Genomic DNA, 9,249 nt, shown 5'->3' on the forward strand with positions numbered 1-9,249 from the left:
CCGCGGGATTGTCCTCTTCCTTGGGACAAAGTGAACAAAATAGACCTTGTGGGAAACCCTTCGCAGGGTCTCTGAGCTCCTCCATGGTCATGCGCTTGATTATGCCCCTCCCTTTCCTTGAATTTGTTTTAGGAACTTATATATTCCTAGAAAACCTTATTTTTCATGAGAATTTTTGTTCATGAGCAAAATTTTATGTTGCATTCAATTTTTTTCAACTTTTATACTGTTGTTAAGAACAGAGTTGGAAGAACAGTGAAATAAACACATATATACTCAGCAGCTCAAATCGCAAATGAATATTTTGCATTTTTATTAAGCTAGTATATTTTTAACTAAATAATTTAAAGACGTCTTGTGGTTTCATCAGTAAATACTTTAGCATGTTATCTCCTAAAAAAAAAAAAAAAAAAGAGGACATTCCAGCAGAAAAACAGTTGATACCTGATAAATGAACAACAATCTCTAATATGATGGAAGGCCTGGCTTATGCTGAAATTTTCTCTTATGAACTAATAATGTCTTGGAAGCTTTTTAAAAACTGAATGACATCCCAACTTACATTTTGCACTGCATGTAACCGAACGTGTTTCTTTATCTCTTTTGATCTAGACAACTCCCCCCGCCTTATTCTTTATTTTCCTTCATGATATATTTTGTTTTTGAAGAAATAAATCTTGTACAATGTCCCACATTCTGGATTTACCCAAAGATGTTTAACTTGTTTCTCTAGTCTCTGTATTCGAGCCCGATGAACATTAGATCTAAAGGCTTTATAGATTCAGATGCAACATTTTGGGAGAGAATACTTCATAAGCGGTGACTGCATCTCATGTTGGAATGCACAAGGAAGCAGGTGATGTCCGATGGCTCCCTCATTAACATATAGACTTGGGTCATTATCAAGGTGCTTTTTTTTCCACTTCACAGTTAAAATATAAAATCTATGTGGTAAAATCATCTGTGGTGTTAGCATCTAATTATGATCTTCTGAATCACTTACATCAATTCAGTGATCTTCAATGTATTACATCTTAATACATATCTCTTTGTGACTTCCTCAACAGTTCACGAGCATGTCCTTCCTTTCTGATAACAGATGCCCAGCTCACTTTCTACTTCCCCTTCCCTAGACCTCGAATTCACTATTTCTTTAACAAACCTGGTTTCTTTCCATAGAAAATGGTACCAGTAACTGTAATCCAAGTAGAAAAGATGCTCATTGCTGCTGGATCTAACTACAGTCTAATCAGCGTGAAGATTCAGGGAATGTATAGAGAGATTGGCACACAGTAGACAGATACATGGACATGTAGATATACATAGATATCCTTACCACACATACGTATTACTCATAATATCAATACATTGTTCATTATTTAATTTACGTAAACTAGTTTAAAATTCACTATCCCAACATTGCTACTCACAATAAAATTATTAAGTCAAGGTTAAGGCTACTCAGTAGTTGTCTAACCTTTAAGAATATTTTCCAATAAGGTTGTACAGTAGACTGTTCAAAAGTCACTTGAAATAATTTGATTAAATATGCAGTTAGGTTCATTCGTTACTATTTCTTTTCTATTTAACTTTGTTTATTTCCTTTTTTATTTTATATTGTAAATAATATAATTCACAAATGAAAGTTAGATTAGAAGCTTTCATCTTATCCCCACCTCATTTTCACTTCTTTCTTGCACAAAATAACAGCAGAGTGTGCTCACCATTTTGCCTGTTTGCATTTTCACTGCACACGAGTACAGAGTTCTCATTTCTTCCCAAGCTGACTGATCTCCCATTGTTGGGTAAGCCATTATTTATTAATTCAGCCATTTATTTGTGGACATTAGGATTGCTTCTCATATTTTGTATTTATAAAATTGTATAGCCTTGCATTTACATTCATGTTCATGGAGGTATATCCTCATGTTAGGGTCTTAGAGGTGGTTTTTCTGGGCCGAAGGGGAAATACATATGTAACTCTGTCAAATATTGACACATTATCTTTATGAATTGCATATATGTACAAATGTTTCTTTTTCCACAGTCTCATCACCAATACCTTCTCAAACTTTGAGTTATTCGCCAATCCGATAGGAGAGAAATAAATATCCATGTAGTTTTAATTTGCATTTCTCTTCTAATGAGTAAGAGTCACATGCGTTATCACATGAAGAAGAAAATCGAGGTCTTTGCTCTTTAAACATTCTGTTAATTATTTCTTAATATTTAATACAGCAAATGTTTGTTTACACTTACTGACATGTCTCCCGTTTTCAGCTTTGATGAAATTTATTGAGATTTTTTTTTGTGATTTGATACCTCGACAGTTTGGGTCAATGTTCCACAGGTAATGGCAAAGCATGTTGTAGCTTTAAGGTAACGGGAGACAGGCTGACGGACGGGGCGGCGGAGTGCCGGGCCGTTTCCTCCTGGGGGGCCGTGGTGTCTCCAGACTGCCGTGAACTCCCTTCGAGGCCGTTTCGTGCCTTCGGGTCCCATTTTCGAGGCTGCAGAGGGACCCTTTTCCACCTGTCCCCGCTTGCACTGTGCCTGGCGGGACTCATCACACTTCGTGTCCATTCTGCTCTCTCCTCCCCACTTCCGGGGCTTGTGGGAGCCCCCCAGCACCCCCAGGCTTGTGCAGTAACCAAGTCCTGTCTATAATAACAAGACGTTGAGACAAACTCGGTATTTTTCTAGTTGCAGTATTTCTGAAGACCAACAAAACCCTAACCTAGCAAACCTGGACCCCCTCCGCCATCGAGGCGGTCTCTAAGACCTCCACGTTTCCAGGCTGGGTGCCGCTCAGAGGCTCCACCACACCCCAGTTTATTTTCCGGCAGAACTTAGTTAGAGAAGACTTTCAGAGAACCTAGCTGTTCTGGCATTTTAGATTTCAAGAACAGATTTTGTTTTGTTTTGAGACTATATAGCTTTGTGCTTAAGCGTCAGGCTGGGTCTTTGAAGTCAGACAGCCTGGGTTCAAGTGGCGGTTCTGTGGCTTCCCGCAGCCCAGACACTGGCAAGTTTCTTAAGTAATCTGTGCCTCAGCTTCCTCGTCTGCAGAACGAGGAGGCTATTAGTACCCATCTCTTGGAGTTACGTGAGATTTAAATTACTAATATTTACTCTGCGTGTAGCACATTGAAATTCATCTGCATATGTTTGCGATTATTTTATGTTTGTAATAGTTCAACTTTCATATCTGTAAATATTTAATAACTTTGATATTCTGTCAACCATTTTTTTCCAGTGAAGGGTCTTAATTTTTTAAACTTTAGATTAAATTACTCAAATATTCTGGATTTTCCCATGAATAATCTAAAATATTGTAACAGTACAGATATACATATATATCTATTTCAAATATATTGAATCTTTTGTTCTCTACCTGCTGTGTGAATGCTATGCCGTCCATCTACAATGCAACAAAAGATTATCTTAACAGATACTGCAAGCTTTCTGGAGACCAGGGGGAAAAAATGCATGAGAGATGGAGTGGGGATGAGAACTGATTTTTTCCTTCTGAACCCATCTGTACTTTCAAATTTCTGAAATCTTCAGCTATAACAAAAAATGCATTTTCCTTTTTTGCTCATCTTCCAATTCCTCCTAGCCATTCAATATCCTGTTTTGCCGAGCTGTTGAAATGAGTGCTATCCTGCTCGAATACCCAAGGTCCTCGAGATGCTGAAGGAAATGCCGCACACGAAAATGCCTGGACGGGCAGAGTAGGTTTACATAATGTTAATGTAGACAGATGGTATGTGCAAAATTGTGTCTAGCTGCAATTTAATTAGATTAATTAGATCAATATAATTAGTAGTGCCTTATTACCCGGGTTGGACTTAAGAACTCACTCCCACTCTCTCTTACACACACACGTGCACACACACCAGCTCAAAAATGGTTTATGACCCCAAAACATCACAAAAGCACAGAGACGTGGTAACACGCCAATTTGACCATGAAACGCCATTAAGAGTAGGAGTCCGTAGGACACTCCAGAGACACATAAAATGCTACCCTACTGGGGAAAATTTTTGATAACGTAGACTGAAAAATATCCCGACTGTCACAAAAATGTTTATTTCACATTAATCTCAAGGTTAAACCTGGTCGTGATTACATGAAAATGAATGTAACAAACAGGTTCCGGAGTTGAGCTGATGAGTAAAACAGACTTAGTGTGACTCGAGTGTAAAGCCCTACAGAAGTGAGGTGTCAGACACCCACTGAATCACAGTGGTGGCGGGACCCCTGGGCCGGCCTTCGGGCACCTGGCGGAGGGCACGGCCCCGAAGCACCGTGGGACGCGGAGGCGCCACGAGCGAGCTCGGGTCAGGTAGCCGGAGGACGAGCACGCGGTCTGCCGGCGATCTGGATCTCGGGGAGGGACCGCCGCGCTCCAGCCTCCGCGACTTGTTCTTTGTGAATAACCCCGCCCCGTCTCCTTCATGATGACGGACGAAGACGCCTTACGGTTGGCCGCGTGCAGGCGAACTCAGCCGAGTGACGAGGCCCGTCGCCTCGAGCAGCAGCAGCGACAGCTAATGCGCTCACGCCCAACGACGTGGTCAAGCCTTTGTCTCTGGGCCTCCCAGCTGCCTCTCCGTTTGGCCTTTATGTGGACCCCAGAATGGTTGAAAAATTACAAAACGGACAAAAACTTTGGGAAAATAGCCAAATGTTCAATTCCAAGAGATCGCTGGTTTTAGAAGTGTAATCAAACAGCACAGGACTTAAAGGAAAGAAGAGAGCAAGGAGGAGGGGGAGAGAGAGAGAGGGGGAGAGTCTCGCGATTGATTCGTATCAGCTAAAATGTAACTTAAGCCAAACCTGACCGTGGCCCCGGCCGCGGAGCTCCCAGGACAAAGACTGACCTCACCCTGCGCTCTCCCCGACCCCGCTGGGGTCCTCGACCCCACAGCCCCACATCTCCTGGTTCTCATGGCCCAATTTGCACTTTGACAAATATTGACATCCATTTCAAAGAGAATGTGAAGAAATCTGGTATTCGGCTGATTTTTGTTTTCATCTTTCTGTTCTCAAGCATAAATTAAGATATTCTGCTAAATGTTAGCTTCTGTGGCTTAATTACACTGAATAAACTGTGGTTGATAGTGTTTACATACTGCAAACTACTTAACGTCTTATATATAGCAGGAAAGATGCCTTTAAATATGTCGCATGGCTCGTGCTTGTAGATCTCTGAAATAGACTCGAATAATCATCAGACATCGCCTTCCCCATGCTTTTCTGAGTTATAATTAAAATGTATCTTTTTATTATACTTTCAATTTTTACTCTAGAAAATGTTGAATTGTAACTACACTTTCAAGATTAAATTAATGCACTCCTTCAAAAAGCAATTTGAGGCATCTTTTACCTATAAATATCATAATTTGGTGGTGGAATGTGTGGAAGAAAATTTGTATAAATATTTAAATGAGTGCAGGGAAAATGTTAAACATTTCTACTAAATTTAAGATTTGAACGGCGCATGTTCCTTCAGAAATGGTGACAAACGTACCAACGAATATTTATCCACAGCTGGAAACCCTGAATTTGAGCTGCCAGATTTGACCCCGACCCCTCTCTGCGCCCAGAAGTGAAATCACATCCCTGTGAAATGACGTCTTTGAAAAAGTGTCGCGCTTCCCGGATGACCCGCAGGGTTTTGTCACTGCAGAGCGACACTTGGAAGGCACGGAGAGACGTATGATCGCGCCCGAACATGGCTTCCAGTCGCCCGCTGGGGAGAGCGTGAGAAAATGTGGAATTTACCTCTGATTTTGTCCCCGGGAACCAAATAAACTGAAGTCGGAACGGAGGGATTTTCTTGTCACCTGAAGGTTAACGTTAGGAAACTCGGGGTCTTTGGGTGGCGAGGGGCAGATGAGCCGCATGTGCTAGAGCGCGTCAAATGGGGAGGAGCAAGAATTTAGAGCTGGGGGAGGGGAAGGATGTCAAGGCGAGACCCGGCGGCTCGGACGCCGCCGGCTGATCCTGCAGCTCATCTGTGCGCGTCTGCCGCTCTCTTTTCTTTCTTCTTTCTTTATCTATCTATTTATTTGTTCATTTATTTTTAGGCGAGGCAACCCTCTGTTGACCTCACAGATTGCAAGGACCTTGTCAGCTTACAGTCCCTTTTTTTATGTTTTACGCCTACAGCACCTGGTCTTCCTAGGTGGTCTCCCATCCAAGGACTAACCAGGCCCGACCCTGCTTAGCTTCCGAGATCAGACGGGATCGGGCTTGTTCAGGGCGACGTGGCCGTAGACTCACCCTTTTTTTCTTGCAAATGCTTTGACTTGTCTGGTTCCCATGACCAAAAAATAATCATAGGTGCTGCTAACTTCGAACCCTATTAAGTTCTGAAAATGCTTTCGTCTTCTACCATAAAAGAATAAAAATGGCTAGGCCCTCTTAGCCCTCGCGGAATGTCCTAGAGAAGCAGGTCTCCACCCCCGAGCCGGGCAGGCACCATCAGGGCAGCCCGGGGAGTAGAAGGTGACGTGGGCGCAGCAGACCCCAAGGAACACGCGGATCTGAAGCGATCGTTGACCCCCACGGGGAGGCTTCCCTTCCCCGGATAAAAGCGAGTGTGACCTAACACAGAGGCGTCCCAGCCCTTGCTCTAAAAGCGATCTGTACCGGTCGCCGTCAGCGGCATCTCCACTGTGGCATGGCTGCCCGTCAGACTTGACAGTCTCAGGGCTGCTACGGAGTCACGTTCATGTCAGCCCTGCCGACGCCTAACGCAGTGCCTGGAACTCCCAGGAGTAGGCAGGAGGGAGCAAAGCCTGGGGAGGGAGAGAGGACGCCAGCAGAGCCTTCCGGAAAAGCTCAGTAGGATGTATATCCAATAGGAGATAGATGGTCGATGATTGATAGATACTGGTTAGGTAGATAGATGATGGTGATAGATGATGATAGATGATAGATAGATAGATAAATAGATAGATAGATAGATAGATAGATAGATAGATAGATAGATGATAGATAGATGATAGATAGATAGATAGATAGATAGATAGATAGATAGATGATAGATAGACAGATGATAGACAGATGATAGATGGAAGGTAGATAGGTAGATAGATAGAGAAATAGGTGATAGACAAACAGACAAGGAATTATTATAAGGAACGGGCTCACACAACATGAAAACTGAGAAGTCCCTGATCTGCCGTCCTCAAGCTCAGGAGAGTGGGTGGTGCAAGTTCCAGCGGAGTCGGGGTCCAGGAACTGGAGTGGACGGTGTGAGTCAGTGCGAGGCCAGGACCCCGACATCCCAGCTCCGGCATCTGGCGGAGAGCGAGTTCCGTCTTCCTCTGGCTCTCGCTCTCTTGGGCATTCATGGGGTTGGATGGAGCCCCCCACCCTGGGAAGGGTGATTTGCTTCACCGAGTCCACTGATTCAAATGCTGATTACCTCCAGAAGCACAGAGACACACGTACACACCCCAAAACAGCATTTAGCCAAACGCTAGGCACCCTGTGGCTCAGACAAGGTGACACATAACTCACCCCCCGGGAGGAAACAAGGTTTTGATCTGCGCATGAAGACGTCTGGGAGCGGTGGAGCCGGGGTGCCCTCCGTGTCCGTCAGAGCCTCCTGACGACCGGGTCCCAGCGCCGCCTGACGGACGACCGGGTCCCAGTGCCGCCTGACGGACGACCGGGTCCCAGCGCCTCCTGACGGACGACCTGGTCCCAGCCTTGCAGAGCAGTTAAAAGGCAGGAAAACGTTGCACCAAAACTGTGGCCTCTAGAGCCAAGCGTCCTGGGCTCAGACCCGCACCCCTTTGCCACCGGCTGGGCCCGTAACCTTCTCCACATCACTTAACTTCCCTCCCCCAACCTTAAGTTTTCTTATCTACAGACCGGAGGTTGACAGCAGGGCCTTCCCCATAAGGCGGCTGCGACCTAGTCATTTGGCAAAGGAGTTAGAACAGTCCTAGGCCGAGGGAACCACTGCGTGTTTAGTTACTATTATGCCAGTTCAACGCGCTCCATTAAATTTCAGATTTAATGAAATTGGGAGCAATTACTTACAGAGACATGGTTTCCCCATCTAATTTTGGGAAAGCAGAATAGGATGGTTCGAAAGACAGTCAGCGCCCAGATAGAGCTTTGCTCCTCACGCCCATTGTTCCTCAAACTAGGGACTGAAGATCGGACCGATGATAGCATCAGAACACCCCCAAATCGTGATTTAGATCCAGTATCGGCCCCTTGGACATGTAACACGCTACATCGGAAGGAAATGCATTGAGGGACCAAGAACGTAAACATAGTGCTAAACATGAGATCTGGTCAAATTAGCGACTCTGGAAATGCCTCCGTCCCGTTCCCTTGTCCACAGCTTCCAGCCTGTGCTTGGACAGCAATCATGGTCACCCACGATCAGTAAAAGGATCATGTGATTGTTGAAGAAATTAAATTATCTCGTGTGTGTGATCTAGCCGCAGCATGGTGTTGGTTCATGATAGACAGCCGATAAATATTATCTACAGTTATTATACTCAGTCTGCTTTCGTCTTAAAACAACCCTCACTTAGCGGAAATGGAAGAGAGAGACTGAACTGGGGTTCCCTGTCCCCAGAGGAGAAAATCACAATGCAGTCGTTAACACCTTCAGATCACGGTGACAAGAGGCCAACCGCCATCATTTGGGAAAAAGACCAGAGGCTCCTCTGGCTCCAGATAGAGAAGGACATCCAGATAAGGTCGGGAGGCTCCGGCTCCGGGATTTGCAGTCGGCGGACCAGGCGGGGCTGGCGGCCCGTGTGAGCACACTCTCTCACGGCTGAGTGACGTTGCATCGGTAAGGGCCTCCCTCCCATGTCCCTGGCCCCAAGCGTCGGACAAAGCAACGCAGAGACACACCTCACATTGCGCCTCGCACCTTTCAACCGCCTAAGGAGTCTCAGCATTAGTATTCCCAGGGTCGTTCGTATCATCATCATTATTGTTATTTAGCAACAGCTCAGAAACCCCCAGAAACTTATTGGCCCGCTGTCCCCTGTCCTTGCCCCATGGCTCTGAGCTTTGCATTATATTCCCTCAGCAAGACAATAACATGAGATTAAATAGGGCTCCACGAGATACACAAACATTCCAGCATTGACCGGGCGTCTGTCCTATTTATCAGCACGCCGGATCGTCTAATCTCACATTCCAAGATAAAGATAAATATGTATCTGGAATCTCTTCTAGGTAGACACGTGTGCCACATAC

At 44.9% G+C, this 9,249-nt stretch overlaps 1 pseudogene; it reads right to left on the minus strand.

The window, feature by feature from the left end:
• Window positions 1-6,168: 6,168 nt before the first annotated feature.
• Window positions 6,169-6,287, minus strand: LOC118610431 (annotated as a pseudogene).
• Window positions 6,288-9,249: the final 2,962 nt, after the last annotated feature.

This window comes from Rousettus aegyptiacus, unplaced genomic scaffold, assembly GCF_014176215.1.
Source record: "Rousettus aegyptiacus isolate mRouAeg1 unplaced genomic scaffold, mRouAeg1.p scaffold_m13_p_12, whole genome shotgun sequence".
In the NCBI taxonomy this organism is placed as follows: Eukaryota; Metazoa; Chordata; class Mammalia; order Chiroptera; family Pteropodidae; genus Rousettus; species Rousettus aegyptiacus.